Source organism: Alosa sapidissima, chromosome 4 (genome assembly GCF_018492685.1).
Source record: "Alosa sapidissima isolate fAloSap1 chromosome 4, fAloSap1.pri, whole genome shotgun sequence".
Classification (NCBI taxonomy): Eukaryota; Metazoa; Chordata; class Actinopteri; order Clupeiformes; family Clupeidae; genus Alosa; species Alosa sapidissima.
Genome location: NC_055960.1, coordinates 11866652 through 11885749, shown reverse-complemented (window position 1 = coordinate 11885749; position 19098 = coordinate 11866652). Strand labels below are relative to the sequence as shown.

At 45.6% G+C, this 19098-nt stretch overlaps 1 protein-coding gene across 3 annotated transcripts in view; it reads right to left on the bottom strand.

Moving 5' to 3' along the window:
* The window catches only part of plxnb1b (plexin b1b), a 79475-nt gene extending 61169 nt beyond the window's left edge, over nucleotides 1–18306 (bottom strand). For all 3 annotated transcript variants that reach the window (XM_042090507.1, XM_042090506.1, XM_042090508.1), the window contains exon 1: nucleotides 17920–18306. The gene's annotated coding sequence lies outside the window, so the exon portion shown is untranslated. The remainder of the gene's footprint in view (nucleotides 1–17919) is intronic.
* Nucleotides 18307–19098: the final 792 nt, after the last annotated feature.

The window sequence follows — 19098 nt, the reverse complement described above, 5'->3', positions numbered from 1 at the left end:
ACACACATAAACAGTACAAAGAGAGAGAGAACTACAAAACGCATGCATGCATAAAACACACAAGCGCACACACACACACAGAGTATTGAGAACAATAGGAGCCTTAAAATTTTGTTCCCAGACACTGACCCTTTTAAAGAAGGTCATACACTGCATAGCTTCAACCAGCTTCTTCAATGCAAACACAAATACACATGCTCAGACATAGAGCACTCCCACTTTCACTGGGCTACGCCAAAAGCCCAGAGAGCATCACACACACACACACACACACACACACACACACAGGGGCCATTGTCCCCCCTGCCCCTTTTCAGGGGGTGACATCAGACTCATTATCCCTGAGGCATTCACAAACACCGACACGCACCACAAAGACCAACAGGGCTGGCTCCTTAACCCCCCTCTCCAAACCAGAACCCACCATCCAGACCACACCACACCACACCACCAGAAAAACAAGGGGGCCCCAATCCTCTAAAAAGAGAAATGGCATTCACTGAGCCGAATGGTGGTGCAACAACAGAGCCCCTATTTGAGGCAAGGCACCCTCACACAGTTCAGCCAATGAGGGCCACCCTCCTCAAACAGCCAGCCACGTCAGTCAACCTCACACTCTCCTCTCCTGTCCTGTCCTCCCCTCAAATGTGAAACTTGCGAGACATGGGCCTCTCTGTGTGAGAGACAGGGTGACAATGACCACTGGCTGTTCTCTCCTCAGAACCCGAGCCCATTGGTTGCCTCCCTCTCTCTCGCTCTCTCTCTCTCTGTATACATCTGACACATCCTTGCATCAGGCTGTTTTAATGACATTTTGGAGGCCACTGGTTCTCAGAGACATCAAAACACTGGGTGAGCTTTTGGCGCCGACGTCACTGCGAAACCACCAGCGCGCCACTGGTGCTGCGGAGCCCCCTCTGCCCACCTCCAGCCGACCGCTGGCTGCGTTTGCGCTCCGGCCACAGACGGCTGTAATTAAGATCATAAAGCGCTGTGCTTCGCTCCCATTTCCCCCCCCTAGACCCCCCTCCCCTCCCCTCCCCTCCGCTCCCTCATTGTGTGCGTCTAAAAATGCCCAAAGTAGAACTTTAGAGTATCCTGTCATCAAGGCCGAGCCCTCACCAACCACTTGGCACTGGGAGCGGCGTGCTGATGCCATCATAATTGCTTCCTTCCAGCGCTGACAATCTCTCATTCTTTTCTTCCTCTACGCTCATAAAAGCTAAACTAACCATATTAGATGTTTCGCTGATATTGCATATGCATGCGTGACAGCCCAAACCGAACCCTAACTGGGCACAATAGCGCAGACAATGCAGCCGAAATAGCTGGGCCAGAGTTTCAGACAGGGATTTCAGAGTTTTTTTTCCTGGTGTAGATCCTGGTGTAGTTCTCAGTTTTAGATGGCGATTGTCTGAAGGTTCTTGATGTAGTTCTCAGTTTCAGATAGTGACTCTCTGAAGGTTTCTGCCTGATTTAATTCTCGGTTTCAGATAGTGACTGTCTGTGGATTTCTGATGAAGTTCTGTACGTCACACCTCTAGAATGCTACAGATGTCTCAGAACAGGTTGAACCCATCTCCAGGCTCTTTTGCTGTGAACATCTGAGATCTTCCCTCTTTCATATTTAACAATGTTTATGTGTGTGTATGTGTGTATGTGTGTGTGTATGTGTGTATGTGTGTATGTGTGTGTGTGTGTGTGTGTGTGTGTGTTCCTCCTCTGATAGAATCCGTGGAGGGATTTAACCCTTAACCCGCTGCCAAGTCTGCTTAAGGTCATCTCGCTGACATTAGCTTCTGCACGTCTCCAAAAAAAAACAAAATCCCACCACACAAACAAACTGAGATTAGCGTGCCCATCAAAATGGCTAATCCTAGTGGCTAGCGATTATTTTAATTGTGGACGTGACCCTGGAGGCCGCAGAGACACTGTTGGATCACACTTTGTTAATCAAGTGTGAGATGGGACGGAAACTGGGACATAGCCCAACACGCAGCGTTAGGTTGGGTCACGGTTTGGGGAGGTGGGAGTAGGCGTCGAGTGGTAAAAGGGTGAGTTGACTCGCATGAGTGATTAGGGGTGTGTGTGTGTGTGTGTGTGTGTGTGTAAGCCAGTTGACCGGGTTATCAGCAGCTGCTCGTATGCCCACTTTCATTAAACGTGCTTATTTAACTCTGACCAGCTAAAGGTCAGATCTGTCCCCGCTGTCTTCCCCTTGCACCTAAAAACTTGTCACGCAGTCACACACAATCCTCTTTGCCTTCACGCACACACACACACGGAAACACTGACGACCACAGGGTCCAACAACGCTTTCCTAATCTCCTAGCAGCGTGTGAGTCCCGGCCAGTCAGTCCCTAGCCAAAATCTCACCCGTGCCTCTCCCAACTGTCAGACACTCTTTCACACTTGCACAGAGATCACACCATACACTGAGCCAACCAATTCTCTCACACACACACAGAGAGAGAGAGAGAGAGAGAGAGAGAGAGAGAGAGAGAGAGAGAAGCAATTGTCTGTATAGTCAGTAAAGCAAAGAGAGGTTGAATAAAACAGACATGTACAGATCAGTGCAGACACAGACTACACGTCTTACACGTGAATGCATGGAACACACATCTGCGATTTGCTTTTCGCCGATGCTTATCATTATTCCACAATCTTTAGCACATGTTACATTTCAGATCTAATCCATGTCTGCTCTGCTGTTGTGGCATGCCAGTGAACCCCCCTTGAGCAGTGGAGCAGAATGCTACAATGGAACTTATTAAAACAAATGAATAATGAAAGAGAGAGAAAGAAATCCAAGGCAGTAATGAGAGAGTGACAAAACCCCCCAACAGTGGGCAAAGAAGAGGCAGTCAGAGGAGGAGCTGATGAGGAGAGGTTGGTCAGGCGTGGGGAGGCCAACACAAACACTGGGCCCTCAGCCTCTAATGAACAAGACTATGAGGAAGATCAATCAAGATCCCCATCAAAGATGGCCTCCAAATCTTTAATTAGGACATCAAAGGTGAAGAGCTCTCCTGCAGTACAGCTCCGCTCTGCATGATTAAGCAATTACACACTAACCAGTGTGAGAGTGTGTGTGAGAGAGAATATGTGTGTGTGTATGTGTGTATGCATGTGTGTGTGTGTGTGTGTGTGTGTGTGAGAGAGAGAGAATATGTGTGTGTATGCATGCGTGTGCGTGTGTGTGAGAGTGTGTGTGTGTGTGAGAGTGTGTGAGTGTCAGACAGAGAGGGAGTGACCGTGAGCATTTTTTGCTTCATTTTGTTAGTGCTGGGCAACCCCGGGAAGGTAACATCTAAAAGGAGAGAGCACAGAACTGTACTCACTTCACCTCCTGCATACTTATCACAAAACAATCAAAAAGTCTCTGTCCCCAATTGCTCCCATTCTGCCACTGTATTCAATAAAAGGATCATAGGTATAGGAAGGTGTGTTTAATGTGGTTTGAGGGGTCACACAGATTCTTAAGCATTTAAGAAAACATCCAGGAGAAAATGACGGTTGTATGAATTGCATAAACAAGTGCTTAACCTTTCAGATTCGTTCCAAAAGCCATTCCTTGCTGAGCAAAAGTGACTGGACTAAACCTCTGGGCCAAGAATCCCCTGGACCCCGATTCCGTATTTAATTACCAAGATGGAGTAATGGGAACGAAGGGCATTCCAGAGAATTATCCGTCTGATTGCACCGAAACAAACATGAGCTCCCGGATTCTCAGCAGAACGACGTCGTTTGGGCTCTGGAACGTCGGCCTGCTGGGCAGCCATCAAATGCAGCAATGAGATTGATGTCCACACAGCAGCCAGAGTGAGCTATGGCTTCACTCAAGGGTGCAGTTTGAACTTAATGGAGATCATAGGTAATCAGAGGTCTCATAAAAGCCCATTTTTACAATGCCCAAAAGCCCATTTTTCTCATACTTCGGACAAAATCTTTTTTTTCCCCCTGGAGAGAAGCTGATTTTATGGGTCATTATATTTTTTATAGCATATTACAAACATAATTGTCTAATACTATTTTTTGAACCCTTCCTCTACAACCAAGTCTCGCAAGTGAAGAAAAGTTTTGAAGAGATCACCTAGATTAAACTGACTACCGATATACAAATACACCATTAAAAAGTGCTATTAAACTTGCAGCTTTTCTACTTTCTTTTTCTTTTCTTCTTTGAATATCATTAGGAGTTCACTCAAAATAAGCATTATCGGTCCTTGGAATGGGATATGGCCTCAACAAAAAAGATATAGAAGGGTTTTGAAAGACCTAACCCTTAGAGGATAGAGGAAAATTCTGTGAATTCTAGACAATGGCTTTCTGTATTTTCCTCTATTTCATTTATTTTTCAGATTCTCCACCTATACATCTTCATGCCCAGCACATCACAAAGCACGGCCCACGCTCTGCTTATGCCAGAGAGCCTCAGCACTTGCTTGTGTATTTCAGTAAACTAATTAGACTACATATTGGCACTCACTTAATTCTATATTTTTAGTGAGCCCCTTTCCATGGCCCGTGCAGCTCCATAATGACATAATGAAAGCCAGCATATCCAGTTTCATAATGCCTTTAGTGTATGTGGCCTGAATCGGAGAGATATCCAATTGGCTCATTAGTAAACTAGGGCAAGCTGCAATGAGATATTGACCCATCTCTTGATTACTACAGCCAATGCAAACAGATTGACCGTCTAACCCCCAGACCCAAGTACAAACACCGATGGTCAGAGAAGGAGGGGGACATCCCATTGGAGTCCAGGGCTGATTTTAGAGAGGGGGGGAGGGGGGGTTCCATGGGTGTGGGGTGATTTGATTGGTCCTAAACGGAAGTCAGGGTGACCTGACTCTGCCCTGACATTGCCTAAACCTGACCTCTGACCTTCCATCAGACGCTGACCGCGATTTCCTGTCCAAAAATAGGCTTCATCCTGCTAGTCCTTTCGCCATTTTTAACCGATTAACTGCCAACTGACTGCACAAAAGGACTATGGATGGTTACTCACCCAGACATCAGCTGCATCTGTCTGCACAAGCACACTCGCACAACATTATGAAGATGGAATTTTACCCATCAAAGGTAATGATGAACAACAATCAACTATAAATGGAAGTTCGTGATGAACATGTCTGGCTCGAAACTCCGACAGCAACTCCAAACTTGCACAACATGTTAGAGGGAGAAACCTTGAACTTAACAAGCCAAGTCCAGTCACAGTGGCTTGTCCGTCCCACCTTTAAGAGACCTTAGCCAATTGTTGTAGAGAGTCTACAACAAGTTTAGGCAGCTGCAAGCCTGACTGGGACATTCTGATTTGACCCCTCACACCTGAAGGCTTCAGGCGGGTTAGTCTGCCACTCTGGACTTGTCTGAGGCCTGTTCTCATGGGGGGTGTGACGTCCTTCAGGCGTGACCCCTCCCCTCCTCACTCCCTGCCTCATAACGCCTCACCGGAGGACTAGGAGAGGCAGCGTTTGCGCTGGAGAGGGTAAAAATAGTGCGGGAACACAAACTCAATTACCTGGCCCCTCACTCGCAGCAGAAAACATGCTGAATCTTTTACAACGGCGCAGATGGATTTCCTGGGCAAAAAGAGTGGCGCACGGCTGTTGCAAAATTCATCCCATCTGATCCATCTCAGTGAACAGCATCACCCAAAAATGATTCTGCTGCTGTCGGCAGCTTAGCAAGCAGAAACGAGAGAGAGAGAGAGAGAGAGAGAAAGAGAGAAAGAAACAGAAGAATAAAAATGAGCAAAGTCCAAATAAACATGATTCATCTCAGTGAAAACCGCAGGGCAGCGCTCGGAGGAGAAATGTGACACTGCTAACCAAGAAAGCCACGGTTAGCCTGAGGCTGTGATGTAAAAACAAATCATGTGCCTGGAGGGCCTCGGTGGATGAGTGTGTTTGGGCATGTTTGTGTGTACTGTTGCTTTAGCCGTGTGTTGGGGGGTGTATTTTTATTTTTCATACCATCTGCTTAACATTTTTCTGGGTTTACCCCGAAACTGGAGGAATGCTATGAGACAAACACAAGAAATCCAGAGTCTGGACTACTTGAGAGCTGGAGAGGGAAAGAGAGAGAGAGAACGAGGGTGAAAGGAATAGGGAAAGAGGGAGGGAAAGATGGAAAGACAGAGAGATAGAGGGTAAGACAACAAGCAAAAAGAATGAAAGATGGAAAGGAAGACAGACAGAAGGCAGATCCTGGCTGGAGTACACAGTACTCTGCACGTGCAATCCGATGAGAGGAAGAGCGAGTGTGTGGTGTGTGTGTGTGAGAGTGTGTGTGTGTGTGTGTGTGTGTGTGTGTGTGTGTCTGCTCCTACTGTTCCCTCCAGCTGGCTCTCGTTAAGGCATCAGTGTTTTACATATGCTTGAATAAGCCTCTGCTGTGTGTGTGTGTGCACGCGTTTGAGTGTGTGTGTGTGTGTGTGTCAGATCACTGTGCATTAATGGAGGTCCAACACACACAATATGTTAAAAACAAGGGAGCTGTGTGAATTATGGCAGTAATAAAACAAAGCTGCGGCATCAAGCAATACAGAACACTCCTCCTCCATCCCTCTCTCCTCTCCTCCTTTCTCCCTCCCTCTCTATACACTTTGAATGGGCACCCAGAAGCCAATAATCAACACAATAATAAAATGAAACACACAGAAATAAAGTCAACTAAAATATCCTCGCCGCCTCATGGGCTCTTCCACCACAGGGTCTCCTGGTAGAGCTTCAATCAGGAGGAACAGGAAGAGACAGAGAAATGGACAGACAACTGGACAGACAGACAGGAACACAGAGAGAGAGAGAGGGGGGGGGGGGGGCCCTTTATGACTTTTTTCAGTCATAAAAATGTTGTAACTGTTTAACAGCTTCAGCACAGTCGGTCTCCGTGCTCTATGCTCTCCATGAGGTAAGTGTGAACGCTGACTATCCCAAACTGCCTACTGAAATGGGAACGCCGGGACATTAAAGCAGGAGGGGAAAGACGGATAAAACAGCGAGACGCACAAAACAGCATTTTTTGGTTCTGCTGTTGGAGATCATTACCTGCCCTTCTCTTATTTCACACCCCAGGGGGGTATGACTATGTCTCTCTGTCTCTCTCTGTGTGTGTGTGTGTGTGTGTGTGTGTGTGTGTGTGTGTGTGTGTGTGTGTGTGTGTGTGTGTATATATTTATAAACCTGGCTGATGTGTGCATTTACATGGGCACATGAAACATGAACCCTTCTGTATGTGTACATGTGACATGTCATGATAGTGTGTGAATGTGTGTGAGTGTGTTACTGTTTAACATGCACGTCTTCTGCTCAGGAGTAAAACTTGACTAACACCTGCTAGCCCCAGGGTTGTCCCATCCGGCCTGCCCTCTCCGATCTGATGGAAGGAATGTTAATGGCCAAGCCTCACTTCACTGACATGACTCAGCTGGGACTGACCAAGGGCCGTGTGTCACCCACCCACACACACTTACAGAACGCCCCCCTCCCTACCCACACACAATCTTCCATGAAAGCCTGTCCATAGAAAGAGGCAAAGTCCTAAAGAGGTGCTCTATAAAGAGTCCTCACTCTCACACATACACATACACATACACATACACATACACATACACATACACATACACATACACATACACATACACATACACATACACACTCTTATCTGAGGTGTCCTGCAGGTTGACAGAGGCTGTGTCAACACCACCGCCAGCTATTCCATGCAAATGAGGAAGATAGGGAGCCTTCTGGATAAACAGGGTCAGGCAAACAGTGTTGGAGAAAAGACAGAGAAAGAGGATGGGAAGGATGCGGGAGTGGAGGAAGAGGAGGAGGAGGAGGAAGAGAAGGAAGAGGAGGAGGAAGGACACGGAAGTGGATGTAGAGGAGGATGATGAAGAGGAGGAAGAGGAAGATGATGAGGAAGAGGAGGAGGAGGCTGCTCAGGGCAGCAGCGATAATGTGACCATGGCCAAGATCACTGCACTCTCAGTCCTTCAACTTCAACAAACAAACCAAATGCACAACAGGCCTGGAGACACACGGGCAGCGGCAGCTCTGCTTCAGACAAGACACCCGCAATACAGGAGAAGCACTCCAAATGGATGACAGAAGAGGACACGAAGAGGACAGGCCTGTGTGTGTGTGTGTGTGTGTGTGTGTGTAAGAGAGAGCCCCCACCCTAAAATAACAAGCCTTTCATATCCCCCCTGCAACGCAAAGACACAGGCACTGCTTTATTAACCCCCCCACCCCCCACCCCCCCACACACACACCCCACCTCCTTAGCAGCAGATTACTGGGCCGCAGGCTGCATACTAGGCAGAGCTGATTCTCCGCAAGTGAAAAACACGCCATTAACAAGAACACCGAGAACCCAGTCAGCCAGAGATTATATGGTCTCTTAAAGTGCATGGACACACTAGGCATGAAAATGCACACGCACACACACACACACACTCCTATTCATTCATACAAATACAAATGCTCAGCCGATTCAGTACATTGGGAGTGAGGATTGGGGCTATACTTATGAGTAAAGTCTGTCTCTCTCTCTCTCTCTCTCTCTCTCTCTCTCTCTGTGTGTGTGTGTGTGTGTGTGTCTTCCTTCAGAGGGGCGAGAAGCCAGAGAGCTTTAAAAGCGTAGAGGTCTTCACAGCAAGAAGCTGTAACCATGGACACTAAAGTCCCGCCCCAGCTCAGCAACAAGTGGAAATGTGTTGCTAAGAGACACCGAAAATACTGAGGCCTTTACAGGAATGGACACACACACACACACACACACACTTAAGCTTATGAGGAGGGGCAGTTTCACACCTAATGAGCTTTAGCCCCCTCATCTCTTCTCCACTCCCACACACACACACACACACATTTTTCACAGGGATGACATATGACCCCTCACCCTTCACTTGCATGAGAGTAGCGCGGACTAGCAGGAAGTGCGGGGTGTGTGGGTACATGCATGTGTGTGTGTGTGTGAGAGAGAGAGATACAGACAGCTCTGTGAGAACCCCATGCCGTGTGTATGGACTAAACACCCCACATCCCAGCACACGTCAGCCCTGTATGAGATCCTGTGGCTCACAGCGTAGGCGGGAGACACCCCAATACTACACCTGTCAAAGCACTTCCTCCCACACCCCCCTCCCCACACACACACACCGCCCGACAAAGGGAATCGGCCCCTCAGCCAGCGTGGATGCATTACACTCTACCAGAGTCTGTTCCCTTGGAGCGCAGAGGACCCGGAGTTACATGATGGCACATGCATTCCTACAGTCAAGTACAATCCAGTAGAACGCAGCAGTTGGGAGTCAGCACAGTGCCTACCCAGCGTTTGGGTAAAACACCGCAGCTCTGGTCATGCAGCCCTGGACTGTGATTTTAACCCCCGTGGTGGGCAGATGCCACACACACACACTCAATCCCGAACTGATTTAACACCAACGTTGTTTTAGTGCGTCGCCTTCGCTTCATTCATTATTTATCTAGGCCATTTGACACACTAGGCTATCAAGTCAAGCATGCAGGTTTTAACGTTTCTGCAGATGAATGCTGCGCCCCACAATCTTTTAACTATTCTTAAAACACTTAACACTTACTTTTTCTGCTGTAAGTGCATGTTGTGTGTGATGTCTGTATGCTACTGAGACCTTGAATTTCCCCTTGGGGATCAAAACAGTATCTATCTATCTATCTATCTATCTATCTATCTATCTATCTATCTAACACCGTTTCAGAACATTCTTACGATGAAAAAAACACCCTTTAACAAGCTCAGCACTCAAAGCTGCAGATGTCAAAAGGTAACGCGCTTATTTTATAAATAGACATTCCACTGTTATAGCAGTTAGTCATTAACAGCTAGCGTTGACTGACCGATCGTATGCCATACCAGGGAAAGTACTTGGATCTTGCAACTTGAAGAGCGTCCCTTACTCATTACCTCAGCAATGGTAAATGTCAACTGCCTGTGTTCATTACTGCTTGACAAAGACATACACACCAAAAAAAAAAGACAAGAACCATGTCCTGTGTGTGTTTAAAGTAATATTACACCCTTCATCAATCGGTCATTATGCCAGAGACAATAAAAATGTTTAACAGTCAGGGCCAACACTCCAGTGCTTGCCATAGTAACACTCTTTTCCCAGGACAGAGGAGAGGAGGGGGGGGGGTATCCCTGAGGATTTGGCACAGACAGGGCTTGAGAAAAAAAGAGAACATGGTCCCCCTTTCCAAATGCCCTCGGTCTCTACTTAGTAACAAGTGTAGGGACCAGGAATTCTGTGAACTACCTCTCTCTCTCTCTCTCTCTTTTCTCTCCTCATCGTTCTCTGCCAACCATTCCATCAGAGAGAAAAAGGGCACTCTGCCAGCCGAATGGCCCTGCTATTGTGTAATAAGAGTCAGAGGTCCAGGAACCCCAGCATCAGAACCAGAATATTCCATTTCAGACACACACACACACACACAGGTCCATGAACCCCAGCATCAGAACTAGAATATTCCATTTCAGACTGACACGAACACTGACTGCACTGGCCACCTGTTGTACCACAGCTCTCTCTCATTCAGAACAGAGTTATTCAGGAGAACAAAGAGCTGACCACAGGACTGAACCTCAAACGGCACTGGTCTCCATACTCTCACGTTCAGTGAAATTGTTCTCTCTCTCTCTCTCACACACACACACACACACACACACTGTAGTGTAGTGTAAGTCAAACACACACTCTTTTGAACACACCCCCTCACCTTCCCTTCCCAATGACCTACTCAGAGAGCAACAGCTGTGTCTGAACATGTCGATATGACAGACAGAGAATCACACTCATCCTCCCCCATCCCACATCACCCTCCTGCTGCCGGCCTGAATTCCCCCCCTCTCTCTCCCCCTCCCTCTGGCTGGTTCCCCCTTTCTCTCTCTATCCCCCCTCCCTCCCTCCATCTCTCTATCCCCCCTCTGGCTGGTCCCCCTCTTATTCGCTGGCCTTTTCAACCTTCTCTACAACAAAAGAGACAATGGAGGCTGTGCCACTTTCTCTCTCAGTTCCCCTACAGAGAGGCACACACACACGCACACACACACACACACACACACACACACACAGACACACACACACAGAATAGCAGAAAAGAACAGAGTGTAAGAATGCAAACAGAATACTCCACAGAGGGAATGAAGCACCCAAACATACCTACACATACAACACTTTCAGGCATTTCAAGATACAGGTGCGGCAGGTGAGACCCCCACCACCCACCATCTCTCCAGCAACCCTGCCCCAGTCACCACTGAGCTCCAAATCTCTCTGCACAGGGGTCCACCAAATGGCTACTCTCACATGTAAGAAGGTGAGAGACAGGGGAGGGGAAAGCCAGAGGTGTGTGTGTGTGTGTGTAAGGGGGTGAGGGGAATTCACAGCTCTCACCACTGATATGGTCCTTACAGCTCAATAAATAGTGCTGCGAGCTGTGAAAATGCAAGTGTGCCACACACACACACACACACACACACACACACACAGGTGAAAAAAGGCGAGGAGGGGGAGGAGGGGTGGTAGTTCATACAAACCTCTCTAGAGACAAATGTTACTGTGCATCAGTAGAGACTTGAGAAGAGTGAAACCCTAACCAACGATTTCCACCCCAGCAGGCAGCCTGTATAAATCCAAACACTCATATGATAAACTGCAGAAATGGTGTGCCACTTTGGCCCAGTCTGCGTTGCAAGGGTGGGTGGGGGATGGGAGACTCTTCTTATGGAATATATTCATTTTTAATTTTGTTACAACTTCAAAGGGTTGCGGCTGCAGAGATCTTGTACTGAATTTATCAGTATGTGCTTGCAGTAACACATCTGAATATAATCGGAAATTCAATTTGCATCTGGTTCAAGCTTTAGAAAGGGTAGGCCCTAAATCTCCAAAGATCTGATAAGTGGTTTAAGAGGGCTTTATATTATACAAAATGTCACCCATATTTCTAAGAAGAGGACTTTGAAATCTACTCAAAACTGGATACACATTCCACCAACTATGAGCTTAGCCACGCATGGTCAAGGTAAAAAAAATAAATAATAAATCACTGGCATTGATCTAGCACTTTATCTTAAGAACAAAACCACACACACACACACACACACACACACACACGCACGCACCAAAACCAACCTCAGAGCACCAGCCAGACACACAACCTTTGGGTTGCCAGGGCAACTTGAAGCTTGCCACTAGCTCCAAATGTCACAGCACTGCAGCACCCCCCCCCCCCCCTCTCCCTCTCTCGCTTCCCTCTCTCTCCCTCCCTCCTTCCCTCACTCTCCCACCAATAGAATAGCACTCCACTCCTTCCAAATCCGGACTAAAACATCCACTTAATACCACACACCTCCCTGCTTGCCAGGTCTCTCAGGCAACCAAGCCTTATCTGCTGCTTGCCATCTACCTCCTGAGTAGAGCATGCGGAGACAGAGAGGATGCCGAGGACAAAGAGCCTGAGTGTCTGTCAACTTCAACTTGGAAGATTTGCCCCGCTCCACTCCGCCAGAGGATTTATTGATTGATTACGTGGGGAACTGTGAAGTCAAGTTAGCAAAGTATTTCTTATTGTTTCGGGGGCACGAGTCAACTTAAGGGCTGCCTCAAATCGTTGCTGTAACCAAATTTCCCCCCAATATTATTGATCAAATAACTGATCAGGTAGACACTCCCCTTCAACAGAAACATATCAACCTTACTGAGGCAGACTAAAAACTCCTAACTAAGCATATCTCCACAATTCTGTAGTGCTGAAATATAGCTGATTTCTTAGCCAAGTTTGTGGGGGATCACAAGCCTCGATATGTCTCCGGATGCCCCTTTGTCATTCCCCCATGTGCTCGTGGGTAATCTCCCTGCATCTGGTATCGGTTAAATCCCTCTTTGGAAGAAGAGCAGCAGCTCTGATAAGATTACCATTTAATTGGCATAATTAAATAGAGTATTTAATCTATCTGCAGCAGGAGTGGGGAAGCCAAACCCCATCACGTCAATCCTCGTCAAACAGTCAGTGCCTATCTTTACTAATGAGGTTCTACGCCAGTGGTCTGGGGTCTAAAAAAAGAGAACTTTTGCCGGTTCATGTCTGACCATGAACACACCTCACCTTTCAAAGGGCATTGGCCATGAATGTGTATGAATGAAGGCTTATTCATGACATTCTTAGATTTATTTGAATGTAGTTTTATATGTGACTTCAGTGCTCCGGAGGATAAGTTACCTGACCTCTACAATAAGGAATCATAAGAAGGATGAGAAACAGCAAAGGGGACCATATGTGGATTCATATGTTAGTCTTGCAGTATTGCGAACAATGTCTAAAAAGAACATGAACACAAGGTTGAGCACTGGCTGTAGTGATATCTTGATTTAACTTTATGACTGACCAGAACAATCCGAACACACTGGAAAAAAAAAAAAAAACAACAACAACAACAACAAACAAAACAACAACAAATGCAGCCCAAAGACTGACACCAGAGGACAACGTATCACAGGACAAATCACTCTGTCTGTTCTTAGACACACAAAAACACAAGTCGGTTAATTAATCCACTGCCTTTTTCCTGAAACCCTGTGAGCACTAACTCACAGATCACCTAAAGAGACTCGGAAACGCCGTGGCGATACTTAATGACAAATCACAGAGCAGGCCATTTGTCTCGCCCCACACACACTTACATCAGGAGGACACCGCCCACAGTCAGGCAAAGGACAACACCAACGAGGACACGCTGACGGATGCGGCCACTGCTGATAGGATGGGGGGGTGAGAGAAAACACACAGGCGTCTGGGAGGGTTTCCATTTTAATTACCTGGACCAGGAACTCATTGGATGACTATATTTTTCCTGTTGTTCTAAGTTGCTAAACCCCTCAATTCCAAACAGTTCTTGCACAGCCAGCACAATAGGAGCAACCAAAGAGGCGCCGCCAGACAGTGATGGATAATGCCGAAATCAGAGTCCAAGCCAGGTCACCGGATTTGAAAGCCCAAGAGAATTGTTGATATTTTGTTTAGTTCGAGCAATTCAGTGTTCTAAACCCTTGATCTGGGTTGGGTTTTTTTTTTATTCTAAATCAGGGAATCTGGGAAAATAGCAAGATTATGGCCTTTTTTTAATTATGAATAGCTGATACAAATGTATGAATTGGTGAATGTATAAAAAAACATGGAGGCAATAACAGTTTACTATGGCTATATATTTATATCTTTGAAGCTCACACATCCACCCCAAAGCCTGTAAACTCCCAGCCTATGAGGCAAACCTCCCCCACCAACACCTTCACTGTGTCAAGGTGTTGAAACTGCAACTACAATCATCTTTGTATCCCTCCATTTCACAGACAATGATGTCCACTAACTGCAGCTGTTAGCAATTTGCCGCTTGAGTACTAGTATGCAAGCTCGGGCCAAGTAACTCAGTTTGGCAAATTCACGCGAGGCCGCTGCATTGTCCACATGCTCAAAGAACACAGTAGCCAAAAAATAAAAAATCAATAAATGTGTTAAGTATGCCTTCAGTGTTATTCATTTCTGTTGTCCAGGCTTTATGGATTATGTGGATCTATTTTCAGTGGAATCAAAAATGTATCTGAAAGAAGCTTTTTATCTGCCAGTGTTTAGACGTTTACCAACCGTTATGATGTCATGTCGTAACCCAAGCTAATCATTATTGATTCCCTGGCAGCTGGGAACACCTCTATTGAGAACAGCGACCATTTGATGAACGTGTTCAGTAAAAGCTAAGTGGAGGGGGACTTTCCCTTCTGACCACATTGATCAGCGCCTCATTCATGTCCCTGTGTGTCTTGAAGGATTGTTAATGCTTATGTGTAAACAAATATCATTCACATGTTTACTCCCCTAATGGAGGTTCAAGCATCATATAACATACAATTTAACACAACTTTGTGTGAACAGACGACACCCGTTACTAAACATTGTAAAAACATGTGTTTTTGGTCCTGAGATAAACAGGATTAATGTGTGGAGGCAGTATGAGGGTAACTCAAAAGGGACACCAGAACAATGTCTAATCACCACCACTGTGTATATAGTTGCTCTGATATGAATTGAAAGAAAAAATGAAAGTCATTGCCGAATTATGGCCAATAAAAACTCAATTTCAAGGAAATGTTTGGGTTACCCCAGAGACTCACACCCACAAATTGCATTTTCTTGTTTAGGTCATTACAGGTCATGTAATTGAAGGTCAGATGGCAAACATATAATGACTGCATTTCTAAGAGGGGTCAAGGGCCATTTAACAAGTCAGGTCCACTTTCTCACCACAGGTCCTGACACAGACCAGGAGGCAGCACCACACAAACACACCACTGAACATGAAAATGTCCATGTGCTCACACATACAGACAGAGCATCCTAACAAAGCGCTCACACATACACGCCCCTACACAGCTTTAAAGAGCAATACAAGACACAAAGGCGGCATCCAGCAATGCAAACCATACACATGTGGACATGGGCACACATAAATCCCACACACACAAAACATATGTGTGCGTTTGGACATATTAAAAGAGCAATGCAAGATAAAGGGGTGCCATGGTTCAGCTACACAAACCAGTTTATTTTTTGGTTTCCTTCTGGGTGGGTAGAAGTTGTGTGCTTTGCGTTCCTAAAATGTGCTGGTCCATCACTCATTCTGGACAAGCAAAACAGAGCGTCCACTCCACTTGTTAACCCCTGGGACAGTGCCAGCGATGTCCAAATGTTTTAAAACCCTTTCAAATGCACCCTCCACACACACACACACACACACACACTAACGCACAAATCCAGAGTAGTCTAATGGCAAGTAGTGCTGATGCAGGCGGTCCACACAGGGCTGCTACATTTCCAGCATGTTATCCAGCTGAGAGACTATATTTGGCTAATGAAATCATATCCTTCATGGCACAATATGTTACATTCTGATCATATCTCTTCTCCCTAGTGGACAGACCCCTGGTTAGTGTACAGAGGACAGGCAGAGTTGCATTTATGGTCAAGCAAACACGGCTGCCATGCATTTTAGCGCTATACAGAGTAGCCTTACTATAACTGTGTTAAGTGAATAGGCTCCGAACCGCATACTTCTCCTTTGGAATCTGACCAGTCATTTTAGGCTTTCATTGTCTCGTGGCACTGAAAAGTATCCTAATAACGGCAATGTCATTATATTTTAGCGACGAGGTGCGTACGAGTTTCAACTTGTCTGGTTACTTTGCTTCTGTGTCTGATGAAGTTCACTGCATTCCACAGCAATACCTAAAGACAACATCTGCTCACAGTATAAATCATGATTGATTCATGAAAATCCACTGACTGTCGACATTTAAATAACAGCTCATGGTATTAACAGGCCAACACATAATTTAAAAAGCTGTAAACACACTGAAAAGGCTCTTGGAGAGAAGCACAATATAGATACTTAAGCTTACTAGGCCCTGTGATGCAAGGACATCAGGACTGTCATCAGGATCCATGCCTTCATTCAATCAAAACTTCAAGCCATATTTCATAGTGCACCATCTGGAATGGGAATGTGATGTCCAGATATCCACAAGCTTTGCGCCATGTTAATCTCTGTTCCCATATTTAAGAGCATAAACATAGCTGCTGAAGTATAGCCTATGTTTTGAGATTAGAAGGTCTGAATGACCTACACAATTAAAACCCTCGACGATCACTGGGGTACACAGACAATATTGTCTGTCCCTGTAAATTCAGGACAGGACAGTTTGAGGTTCCGTCTTTTGGGATTCAGGTGATTCTGTCCTCCATGCTCAAAGCCAATCAATAAGGTATAAAGCAACACAAGTTATCGAACCGTCAGTGTACACATCCGCCATATAACTTTAGGACATTCAGGCCTGTGTTTACTTTCTGGGTGCAAGACATAGGCTACTTAGTTTAGGGCCTACAAAACACATTTCACCAACTCCCTGATTTAAGGTAGGCTATTTAGGTTTTGAAGCATCATATTCTCGCATTATTCATTATGGACCTTGTTGTAATTAAAAATATTCCACACTCACTTATAGCACCTGATTTGAAGTAGGCCTACCATAAATTATACAGGGGAACTAACGACGCCTGGTGGACACAGAGCACCTAGGTGGATAAACGCAGAACAAACAGTCCTGATGTATTGACCCCCCCCGCCCCCCGCCTGGCTTGATTCAATGCACTAGCCTGATGCAAAACGGCAGTAAACGAAAACTCACTCTTTTCAATACAGATCCTTTAGCTTTACTGCCATTGCACTCGTCCAGAAGTCCTTATTCATAGTATCTGCTCACATGGTCCATTCATGGCTTGTCCAGGAGATATGCGCTCAGTGATGTGTTTTCAACCAGATATTTTGACTGATAATCCTAAATAGGCTAAATATTATGAAAAGAGGTTTCCTGCTAGTTTTGTTTACAGTGATACAACAGGAATCGCTTGCCCACTCGGCATGGTCTGAATAAACTTTGCTCCGATTCATTCGCAAGTCTGTAGACTAACATCATATCCATCAAAATGGAACAGCTTTAAAATAGCCGAGTCTTTTGGGAAACAGATACTTTCATGCGTAGCCTACGCTGTTTATCAGGAATGCCATGCAGGCGGAACACACCACTCTATAGAATCTATCCTAAAGAAATTAAACGCTATGGTGGTCACTCACAACAAACAGAAATGAACAAACGCAAAGCAAGTAGCTGGAAAATGCATTCACGTAGGTCATGAGAAGTCATGAGAAGTTACAGACACTGCTATTCCAAAGAAACGTTTGTATATATTGTATGTCCCTATGTTGTAAACATATTACTAATATAGTGATATGCACCAAAGTTCATTACACTTCGCTTACCTTAGTTCTTTCCAACGGTGAACTCCACCATAGGCTACTACAGTTCCGTACCTTTTCAGTTAAGTCTTCGTATTTCGCTCTTGTAGGGTGCAAAGGACTCGCACGTTTAACTTGCCATTTATCCTGTTTGAAAATCCTGGTAAAATCGCGCACGTTCGTGCATACAAATTATGCGCTGGCGTCGGTCTGTAGGCTAAATGTAACACAATTTTTGGAAACTTTGGAGTTGGTGCAAAAAACTTCCCCACGCTGAACTTTATCCAAACCGAGGCTGCGTTTTTCTGTAAGACCAGCCAAGCGCTCAGCCGTTTTTTCTTCCAACTTTCACAGTGCGCTTGCACTATTATCACATGGACCGGCGAATAGAGAAGCAAATGAATAGGCTTGGGAGAACAGATTACCTCAGAAAAGGCTGGCTGCCCTCGATATTCATAGTACTTAAAAGGGGCAGGGCCCTACCATTAGCGAATGTGTCTCCATCTTGCGGGGCCCATATGCCGCCACGTTTGAAATGAAATGTTCTCTTAAAGGGGCAATGGGTGAGGCAGAAACAAATGAAAACACGCACAGCAAATGCATATTGTAATCATCACAGGGAATAACCTATATTTCATTTCTATATAACTCAATAAATATCCCACCAAAGTGGAATGGCCAGCTAATATAAAGTAAAACAACAAAATGCTTATAACATTTTAAGGGGAAAATATATATAAGGTTTCGGCATGGTCAAATGAACTTGCATTCTTTTAAGACCCATGCTGAAACAGCCTCAAACAGCCATTTTATTTTACATACTTATCTTCATATCTAAAAAAGAAACATTTTTCTCCTTAACGCCCCCCCCCCCTTCTCTCTTTCTCTCTCTCCCTCTCTCCTAATCAGTCTTCTCCACTTTCTCCGCAGTGAAGATGAAACACGAATTCTTGGTGTTCTCAATTCAAGGACACCCACTCCGCCCCCACCTCCTTCCAGCACCCACATCGCAACTCCCACAGTGATCAAAAACAAAACAGCCCAAATTTAACACCACATTCAGAGAGAGAGAGAGAGACAGACAAACAGACAGAGAGAGGGAAATTCATATTTTAATGAGAAGTAAATAGATTCATACTGCAGTGAAGGAGAGGGAAAAGCCAGAGAAAAGAGAGAGATTGTGCCATAGAGAAGTCAGAACTG